We start from the raw sequence: 11,343 nt of genomic DNA on the forward strand, positions 1-11,343 counted from the left end.
ATTCATTTTACATGTAGTGGGGATCTTGCAAAACAGTGAAGTCTGAAGAAGTAGTCAGAGCAAGGTGCTTTTATACTTTTTAGATAAAGAATGGTAAACTTGAGAAGAAATGGCAGGACAAAGAAAATCTGACTAGGGAAGTACATTTTGAGGGGAGCCAATAGGAGATACGTGGAGGCATATATAAAACTAGTGAAAGATAAGGGGCACTTAGTTAAGTATATTTATTCGGATCAATCGCAACCCCCAATTCTGAGAATCTGGTGCTAAGGGCTATTTTCTTCCCCTGGTATGCAGAGGGTACCCCTCGCAGAGTCCTCATGGCTGCATGTGGGTCGCTCAGCATTTGCTGAAACTACATGTTCACTAATGTTTTTAACTTGAAATAATCAGTACATCAGTTTGACATATTTTGGGATGGCACATCTTTCACTCCTTCAAGAAATTCATTCTCTTTGTTGAGGCAAGCAATTGCAGCTTGTTTGTATTGTCTTTTACAAAAATGTTGCAGTGGACAGCCTTGTATATGTGTCCTGGTGCTCACGAGGCCTGCCACGCTAAACAAAGGCACCAGCATTTTTCTCTAGACTATTGCAGCATTATCCAAACACCAATCCTAATCCCAATCCCAACTACAGCAACTACGCTTAAAATATTTTAATGGCGGCTCGGCGCCTGTGGCTCAAGTGGCTAAGGCGCCAGCCACATACTCCTGAGCTGGCGGGTTCAAATCCGGCCTGGGCCCACCAAACAACAGACGGCTGCAACCAAAAAATACCGGGCGTTGTGGTGGGCGCCTGTCGTCCCAGCTACTTGGGAGGCTGAGGCAGAGAATCGCTTAAGCTGAGGAATTGGAGGTTGCTGTGAGCTGTAATGCCACGGCACTCTACCCAGGGCAACAGCTTGAGGCTCTGTCTCAAAAAAAAAAAAAAAAAAAAAAATATATATATATATTTTAATGGCTTCTCAGTGGTCTTAGAATGAAGACCCACATCTCTGATACGGCCTACAAGCTCTTGGAGCCCAGTATCAGCTCCCAGCACTATTTTTATTCTTATTCTAGGTTCTGAGCCACAGTGGCCTTCTTTCAATTCTTTAAACATGCCCTTTCCTCATAGTCTTGTGCTATAGTTGGGTTATAGCTTTCAGGTGAAAGCTATAATTTAGCTTCATAGTAGGGCTGAGTACATTGGATACTTTTTCTTCCATTTCTGAGATACTTTGCTAAGAAGAATATGTTTCAGATCCATCCATGTAAACATGAAAGAGGTAAGTCTCCATCTTTCTTAAGGGGGGGAGGAAGGGAGGGGGAAGGTTAGGGTGGAGGGAGGGTAATGGGTGGGACCACACCTACGGTGCATCTTAGAATGGGTACAGGCAAAACTTACTAAAGGCAGAATACAAATGTCTACATACAATAACTAAGAAAATGCCATAAAGGCTACGTTGAACAGTTTGATGAAAATATTTCAGACTGGATATGAAACCAGCACATTGTACCCCTTGATTGCACTAATGTACACAGCTATGATTTAACAATAAAAAAAATAAAAAAAAAATAAAAATAAACATGCCTACCCCAGACTCCTCCTCTCCGTCCCACTCCACTGCCAGCCACTATCCATCAGTCTGAACTTTGGCCTCCACTCCTCAGATAAGCCTACTCCCTCCCCAGAATAGGTTATGATTCTTTACTGTGCCTTCTCATACAGAGAAAACTCTCTTTGCAGGACACATATTAGGACATAGAGCTACTGCTGAAACAGAGACCCCTGGTGACTTTAATATTATATGATAGAAGGTTATTTTTTGCACCTGACATGCTGTGGGCCTAAGCAGCCCGGGGTTTGTCTGGAGGCTCCTATGTTAGGCACTCAGGATTTTTCTCTCTACCTTGTTGGCTATGGGAGGACACCTCCCCCTACATCCACATTCCAGCCAGTGGACGGAAGGAAGAGGAAAGGGAGGACACCCCCATCCTTATACAAACCTGTCACAGGTATTGCACTTGTTACTTGTACTCTCCCTTCGCTGATCAGAAGTTGGTCAGATGGCTGGACCTGCTGTAAGGGAGGCTGAGGAATGTGGTCTTTATTTTGGCTCCATAGGCCCTGCTGTGAACCTGGAGGTCTGTTCATGCAGATGGATGAATGGATCTGAGGACATCTAGCGGTCTCTGTGGCAGAACACCCAACTTCAATTCCGTAGTGTGATTATTTGACTAATTTCTGTCTACCCCACAAGACTGTAATCTCCACCAGAGCAGGCTCCGTATCTGTTTCAGCTTACCATTGTGTCCTCAGCAACCGTGCTAGTGCCTGGCAGTGTAGTAGGACATTAATGAATATTTGTTGAACACATGTACGTGACTGAATTAATCAGTCTCTGACTGTCTCTTACTATGCCCTGTCACGCTTAACACTCCTGCCAGACTAAAACCACTTGCGACCACCTAGCAATCCACTCATTATCAATTAGGAAAATATTTGCTAATCTGGTAAGCAAAAGTAATCATCTCACCATTGCTTACACTTCTTTGGTGACTTTTCAGGTTACATATATTTTTCATGTGTCTTTATTTACACTTCTTATTTTGAGATTTGACATGACCAATTCCATCTCTTGGAGTACATGAAGAATTCAACACAGCAGATTTCAGTCCAAAAATAAGGCCCAAGTTAGGCAGCTTGATGAGGAGGGGAATAGAGATAATGCTTGAATTTGGGGGTTCACGTGATTCTTCAAGAAGGCTATTTCTCACACGTCTGCTTTCCCCAAGAGTTGGGAAGCAAAGGGCAATAAATATGTTCTCTCTTTAGACTCTGGAAGGATTGTATTTTAAGTTGTTAATTAAAGGACAATTGAGGGACTTTACCTAACAAATTCAATTAGCGTAACCTGGTATCTTGTACCCTCAATGGATTCCCAACAATAAAAAAATAAAAAAATAAAAAGGACGTCCATTGGGTGTTAGCCATCAATACAGATTAATGTTGAATTGTTAAATTAATAAGTTTAATTAATACCTTGATATGAGTGGATGATGGCCACATCACCCATAATCACTCACCTGCCTGCTTTTCTGCCCCCCCACACCAAGTGCAGATGTTTTTCTTATCACATCATATGTTCACAATAAAATATAAATAATATGTTTAATACAGATGCTCTTAATTAAGCCATATGAAAAAAATGCAAATAGTATGTGAGAGTGGTGGGATTTTGACTTTATTATTATTAACAATTTTCCTTTAATGTTGCTGTCATACTGTTACTAATGAAGCTAAATTATAACACTATTTACTGTCACCAAAACATAACTGCTACCACCAATCCTGTTATCAACATGCTTTTAAAGATACCTAAGACCTATAAGGTATTATTGGCAATAAAGAAAAGAAGAAGTTGTTGTTCTAAATATAATCAGGCATGTGGCCAGTGAGCGGAAAACACATTTTCCTGTATAAGATTCATTTATAATTCCAAAAGCCAGGAGAGGAAGCAATAATTCAAGGCAAGGGAAGTGAAGAGCTTCTGTTTCCTTAGTGTTCACGAGTGGGCTGGGTATGGACATAATTGCTGATGAGAACAGCATGCTTTCAGACAAAAGGCGCATGCCAGATGCCCTGGGATCAGCACAATTCCAGCAACAGGGAACCCGGTCGTTTTGCCCTTGGTATAACTTGGGAATTAGACAAAAGACTGTAGCTGTTCAGAAATGCATTTGACAGCAGGTAGGTCTCTCAATGCATGTGTACTTCTTATCAATCATCTAGTATAGCAAGCTCCTCTTTCATAACATCAAAATCCTTACCAGGTACACTAGACTGAATGTCTGTGTCGTCTTGAAATTTGTATGTTCAGATAATAACTCCCAACATGATGGTATTAGGAGATGGAGGCCTTAGGGAAGTAAGGTTGTGAGGGTGGTCATGGTCTACCCTCATTAATGGGGTTAGGGCCTTGTAAATGAGACCCCAGAGAAACTTCCTCCCGTTTCCACTATATGAGGATACTGCAAAAAGATGCTCTGGGAACTAGCAAGCAGGGGTGTCACCAGACACCGAGTCTGCTTCATGCCTTGATCTTGGACTTCCTGGCTCCAGAACTGTGAGAAAGAAATGGCTATTGCTGAAGCCACCTGTCTATGGTTTCTGCCATAGTGGCCCAAACAGACTAAGACTGTTCAGTTTTAGTCACTTACCAGTTCAAATTGCTGAGCTTTGAAGTTCAACTACTGTCTGAGTAAAGCTTAGTGCTGCTGAAGAAAAAAGAAAACAGAAAGGGAAAAGAAAAGAAAAAGAAGTTGTTGGCAATATGGTGGGGGAGAAAAGAGGTTACTTTGGAGACAGGGAGGTTTTGGTGGATGGGAAATTTGGGAAGACACTGTGTGAGCACAGGCCATGAGTGCGTGTGCGTAGGCGCGTGTGTGTGCGCGTGCACGGGTGCACAGGCCATGAGTGCGTGTGCATGTTTGTGTGTGTGTGCAGGAGGAAGGGGCCAATGGGGGCTGGTGGGGTGGTAGATGACAGGGGCTAAGGAAAGAAAATAGAAGTGTGGTGAAAGTGCCCCATCACAGTTTTAGTTAGAGTGCTGGGCAGCCCTGCGTGCACCAATGAACTGGAAGACTGTAACCTTTAGCTTTCGCCTCATTTAGCCCAGTTTTCCCTGTCAAGGCCAATCTGTTTCTGACCCTTCCTTTCCCAGTCTGATATAGGCCTACCTCTCTTGTATTAGAAGGAAGAAGAGGAAAAATAGACAAAGGAAGAAAAAAAGTGCTGGACAGGGGCTCAGATATTATGGAAAGTGGGATCTGGAACTGAGGACTCCTTTTAGGACAGGGTTGTGCAGCAAGTCCAGCTGTAGAAGACGAGAACTGTGACCTGGTGGTGGAGTGTGGTGACCAGAGAGTTCGTGTTGGAGGCGGGTGGCAATGGCTCCAGGTGCTACTATGATAGGAATGCACCCAGAAAGTGAGGTTTACTGAAGTGATGGGAACTTGATTTAGGGGATGATGCTTGTTCTCAGGACATCAGTTGCATACATTTGAAGGGTTGCAGATTCACATCTAAGGGGGACAGATAGATCAGGCTGGATAATAAATAGCTGACTCATAGGATGGTGTGACAATGGTAAATAGAAGAACATTTGTGCAATTTGAATTTACCATATGGGAAAACAGGCCCAATATGGTCAGACCTTCTGATTGTTCAAGACAAGGGGTGAATTAGATTTTTATGTGAAAAATTTAATCATGAAGTGTTTGCAATTGATTTTAAAAGTTTAAAAGCACCACGTGAGACTTCATTGTATCTACCAGGCAGCCCTTGCACATCCCATAGTATCTGAAACTCAGCACATCATAATGGAACTCTGTCTGTATTCCCTAGTTCAGAGAATGCTGCCACCGACTGCCAGAAAATGTGGGCATGAGCCCTGACTTTTTCATTCTTTATGTTCAGTCGGTGACCTAGTCATATGGATTCAGCCTCTGGAAATTTCTGTCTCTTGTATTTGTCCTATCAGTCTGAAATCTGGGGGGTTTCAAGTAGAGGAAATTGGGCATTCGGCAGGTAATTACAATGTCTTCAATACTTTCTTTTTAACCTTTCCTTCATTTATTCAACAAATGTTTACCAAGCACCTATCATGTGCTATATACCCTTCCTAGATCCCAGGGATTCAACAGTGAAGAAAACAAAGAATTTGCCTTTGCTCAGAATGGACAGAAATTAAATATGTAAATGAAGTTATAAATGAGATACTAATTAGAGCTTGAAGTGAGAAGATTATAGCTCAGAAGCGTTAGGACCTGGTATGAATGAGATGAATTACAGTTCCCCAGATGCAAGCTTATGATTCTGCAGGTATGGACCAAGTTTTGTTTTCTTGAGTCAGATTTGATTAGTTATTGTCTATAGAGTGGGAATGAAGGAATTTTTTGGTGAGAGTATGGGGGAGGAGAAGTTGAGAAGACTTCATATTTTATTTTATCTTTCTGGAAAGATAAAGGAGAGAAAAAAAATGAACCAGCCCCTTGAGAAGAAAGAACAAAGATACATATATATTTTTGAGGTGGAGTCTTGCCGTGTTGCTTGGCCTAGAGTGCCATGGCCTCAGCCTATCTCAGTAACTTCAAACTCCTGGGCTCTAACAATATTCCTGCCTCAGGCTCCTGAGTAGCTGGGATTTGCCACTATACCCACTGATTTTTCTTTTAGTAGAGATGGGGTTCTTGCTTTGCTCAGGCTGAACAATTCTCTCACCTCAGCTTCCCAAATGTTTTAGAAATATATATTTTTTTTTTTTGGCCGGGGCTGGGCTTGAACCCGCCACCTCCGGCATATGGGACCGGCGCCCTACCCGTTGAGCCACAGGCGCCGCCCGTTTTAGAAATATTTTAAGCCATTGGTTCTCAACCTGTAGGTCGCAACCCTTTTAGGGGTTGAATGACCCTTTCACAGGGGTTGCCTATTATCAGATATTTACATAATGATTCATAACGGTAGCAAAATTACAGTTATGAAGTAGCAACGAAAATGATTTTATGGTTGGGGGTCACCACAACATGAGGAACTGTATTAAAGGGTCGTGGCATTAGGAAGGTTGAGAAGCTGTTTTAAGCTATACAATTAAGATACATGTTCTTTTTTTTTTTTTTTTTTTTTTTTTTGTAGAGACAGAGTCTCACTGTACCGCCCTCGGGTAGAGTGCCGTGGCGTCACACGGCTCACAGCAACCTCTAACTCTTGGGCTTGCGCGATTCTCCTGCCTCAGCCTCCCGAGCAGCTGGGACTACAGGCGCCCACCACAACGCCCGGCTATTTTTTGGTTGCAGTTTGGCTGGGGCTGGGTTTGAACCCACCACCCTCGGTATATGGGGCCGGCGCCCTACTCACTGAGCCACAGGCGCCGCCCAAGATACATGTTCTTTACAGTATCTGTCATAACAATAAAAAGTACTTTTACAAATACTACGTTATACATCAGTGCACTCTTAATTGGATTGGTGTTCATGTTTTTGATCAGGTACTTTTGAGACTAAGCAGATGTAGCCTAATGAGGAATAGTAGTATGTAAATTTTATCCATAAATAATTATAGTAAAATTACCTTTATAAGCTTATCTTCAGCACTTCCCTATATATATCTTATATTGCAGCCAAATTAGATCGCTCCTTCTTCCTTGAACACATTGTCCTTCTTCACTTCTTTGTCCTTGCTCGTGTTCCCTGTATATTAATTTTTCATAAGTCAAATCACATTTTAAATGGGTCAAAAGAATTTATTTTGAAAGGAATAAAATCTGGTTAGACCTTGGTAAAATGAAGAATATCAAAATCTTACGATACCATTTATCTTTTGGAAAAAAATCTAGATTTTCATATGGTGAGTTTGCACGAAATGAAAATCTTGCGATCCAGGAATATACTCTAATAACAAATAGTTGTTAGTAGCAATAATATAAACAACTAATCACAATAATTCTCAGGGGCAGTGTAAAGCAGAGAAATGAGCGTTAACTTTGATGCCAGATAAACGTGATTTTGATTTGTTTTTTCCACTTACCAGATCTGAACTCATTTAAGTCAGTTAGGTTCTTTTTGAGGATTAGCAGAATCTCCAAAAATTACTGGTAGTGATGGCTCCACCTCTCCTCTCTACAACTTTTCTGTCAGTTTACAATGATGGCAAGACCAATTTTATTTATTTATTTTTATTTTTTTGAGACAGAGTCTCATTTTGTCACCCTCGGTAGACTGCGGTGTCATCGTAGCTCACAGAAACCTCAAACTCTTGGGCTCAAGTGATCCTCCTGTTTCAGCCTCCTGAGCATCTGGGACTACAGGTGCCTGCCACAATGCCCAGCTATTTTTAGAGACGGGGTCTTGCTTTTGCTCAGGCTGGTCTCGAACTCCTGAGCTCAAGCAATACACCCATCTCAGCCTTGCGGAAGCAAGACCAATTTTAATTGCCCACATATGTGCATGTACGGACATTTATTAATAAGCAGGCACAAATGAGTCATTCCATTGTGTCTGTGCTTTGTGCTCTTTATTCTTTTAGGTATTCTAAGAACACCTTGCTGTAAATGCAACAATAGTAGAGGGGCAGGATGCAGCTTGTTGCCTAATTGGAGGGAGATATCTGCAAATCTTCTAAATTAGTAGCTAAACGATTAAAAAATCATGCACCATTACACACTTTAAGGTAAGGGAGACTAACCTAGATCATCCAGGTGGGCTCAATCTAGTTACATGACCCCTTAAAAGCAGAGGACTTTCTCTGGCTTTAGGCAAAAGTGACGCAGCAGCCGGAGAAGTCATATTCTAAGCATGAGAGGCGCCTGCCTCATCATTGCTGACCCAAAGATGTAGGGGGCCACATTGCCATGTTCAAGGTACTGGTCATTTTTGGTTCTCTGAGCAGCACTCTGATGCTTGGCAAGAACAACAAGCACCTGACAAAAGGCAGCAAAAAGGGAGCCGAGAAGAAATAGGTTGACCCATTTTCTAGGAAAGATTGGTATGATGGGAAAGCACCAGCTGTGTTTGATACAAGAAATATTGGTAGGACACTAGTCACAGGAACTGAAGAGACTGAAATCCTATCTGTTGGCTTCAAAGGTTGTGCTTTTGAGGGGAGCCTTGCTGAGCTGCAGAATGATAAAACTTCATTTAGAAAGTTCAAGCTAATTACTGAGGATAGTTCAGGGCAAAAACTGCCTGCCTCACTTTCATGGCACGGCTCTTACCTGTGCCGAAATGTGCTCCATGGCAGACGATGAATGAAGCTGCAGGTGACATCAAGACCCCTGATGGTTGTAAGCTTCATCTGTTCTGTGTTGACACAACCATTGGGTTTGGATTTTGCTTATGTTCAGCACCAACGGGTCTGACAAGTCCGGGAGAGGATGGTGGAAATTATGGCTCCAGAGGTGCAGACAGATGATTAAAAGAAGGGATCAATAAACTGATTTCAGACAGCCTGGAAAGACATAGAAAAGGTTTGCCAGTCTAGTTATCTTCTACATGGTACCTTAGTTAGAAAAATGAAAATGCTGAAGAACTTTGAGTTGGGAAAACTCAGGGAGCTTTAAGGTGAAGGTAGTAGTTCTGGAAACATTGCTGAGGAGGAGGGAGGCAGGAGAGCTGAATGAGCAGATGATATTTGAGTCACCAGCCTGAGAACCAGGTTAATATTCAGGCTTTCAATGGCGACAAAGTCTTGTTTGTTGCATTTGTGGGTAGGAGAACTGGAGAGGGGCGCCTAGGAACTAAAGGCAACGCTAGCTGCAGACTGCAAGGAAGCAGGGACCTCAGTAAACATGGAAGTGAATTTCCCCCCCAGAACTCCCAGATAAGAGCCCAGACAGGTTGACAACTTGATTTTGGCCTGAGAGACACAGAGCATGGAACTAGTTGTGGGCGCCAGACTTCTGACCTACAGAACCAGGAGGTAATAATTCTGTGTTGTTTTAAGCTGCTAATTTCGTGGTTCTGGGCTCATCAGGGAACTAATGTACCGTGTACCCATTAGCATTACATGTTAGCACCAGCATCACTTGAATTTGCCTCAATCACAGACTCACAGCTCACAAAAATGGCAAGGATCAAAAGGAAAGAACTTGTTTGCAAGAAGGCTGTCTTGGAAAATACACTGTCATGCAGTTTGACTCCCTGCAGATTCAATACCTTTCCATGCAGATGGTGATTTTACACATTATATCTTTTCTTTCACAATACTAAAGAATTTAACATGGATATTTTCTCATCATCAATTCCCATTATCTAAGACTATGTTGGGAAGCTTTCCTACCTCCCAAGTAGCTGGACCACAGGCATGTACCTCCATGCCTGACTTGTTTTTAAATTCTTTTGTAGAGATGGGTCTTGCTATGTTGTTCAGGTTGCTCTCAAACTCCTGGTTTCAAGCATTCCTTCTGCCTCAGTCTCCCGAGGTGAGGAGATTACAGGTGTAGGCCTACAGTCTTCTTTTACTTTTAGAATTTTACTGCTGATCTGGGGGTTGTGATGCTTTAGCACAAATAGCAAGCATAGAGAGATGGCAATGTTTAGAAAACCTCATAATGTTTTTACAAACATTACCTTACCTTGTATTCTGTCTTCTTTCTCAGATGATAACTGGAAGGCCATTTGAATTTGATTCTCTTCTCTTTTTAATAGAAAGACTATGCTGACACCCTCTTCTAAGAAAGCCCTCAGAGACTCTTAAAGCAGAGTAAGTTCCGGGCGGCGCCTGTGGCTCAGTGGGTAGGGCGCCGGCCCCATATGCCAAGGGTGGCGGGTTCAAACCCAGCCCCGGCCAAACTGCAACAAAAAAAATAGCCGGGCGTTGTGGCGGGCGCCTGTAGTCCCAGCTACCTGGGAGGCTGAGGCAAGAGAATTGCTTAAGCCCAGGAGTTGGGGGTTGCTGTGAGTCGTGTGACGCCACGGCACTCTACCGAGGGCGATAAGGTGAGACTCCATCTCTACAAAAAAAAAAAAGCAGAGTAAGTTCCCCTTTGTCTCACGTGAGTGACCACATTTCTTTTTTTCCCTTTTTTGAAACAGGGTCTTGCTCTGTCACCTAGGCTACGGTGAAGTGACGTCATTATAGTTCCCTGCAACCTTGAACTCCTGGGCTCAAGAGATTCTCCTGCCTCGGGCCTCTGAGTTGGTGGACTACAGGCCCATGCCACCATGCCTGGCTAATTTTTCTATTTTTAGGAGAGGCCGGGGTTTCTTATTCTTGCTCAGGTTGGTCTCCAACTCCTGAGCTCCTCCAGTCTTGGCCTCCCAAAGTGCTAGGATTACATGTGTGAGCCACCATGCCTGGCCCTCATTTGGATGTTTGATCCCTCCGAATATCATGTTGAAATTTGATTTCCAGTGCTGGAGGTGGGGCCTAGTAGGAGATGTTTGAGTTATGAGGGCAGATTCCTTATGAATGGCTTGGTGCCTGCCCCATGATAATAAGTGAGTTCACACTTTATTTGTTCACATGAAAACTGGTTATTTAAAAGAGACGGGCACCACCTCCTCCCTGTCTTGCTCCTTCCCACGCCACGTGACATGCCTGGTCCCCACTTTGCCTTCTGCCTTGAGTGGGAGCTCCCTGCAGCCCTCACTAGAAGCAGGTGCAGCATGATGCTTGTATAGTCTACAGATCCGGGAGCCAGATGAACTGCTTTCTTTAGAAATTACCCAGTCTCAGGTATTCCAGACTGACACAGCTGTTATGAATATTCATGGACATATCTTTGTGTGAACAAACTATTTCTCTTGTATAGATATCTAGGAGTAGAGTTATTAGGTCCTATGATTAGGTTATGTTTAATTAT

The sequence above is a fragment of the Nycticebus coucang genome, chromosome 13 (genome assembly GCF_027406575.1).
Source record: "Nycticebus coucang isolate mNycCou1 chromosome 13, mNycCou1.pri, whole genome shotgun sequence".
In the NCBI taxonomy this organism is placed as follows: domain Eukaryota; kingdom Metazoa; phylum Chordata; class Mammalia; order Primates; family Lorisidae; genus Nycticebus; species Nycticebus coucang.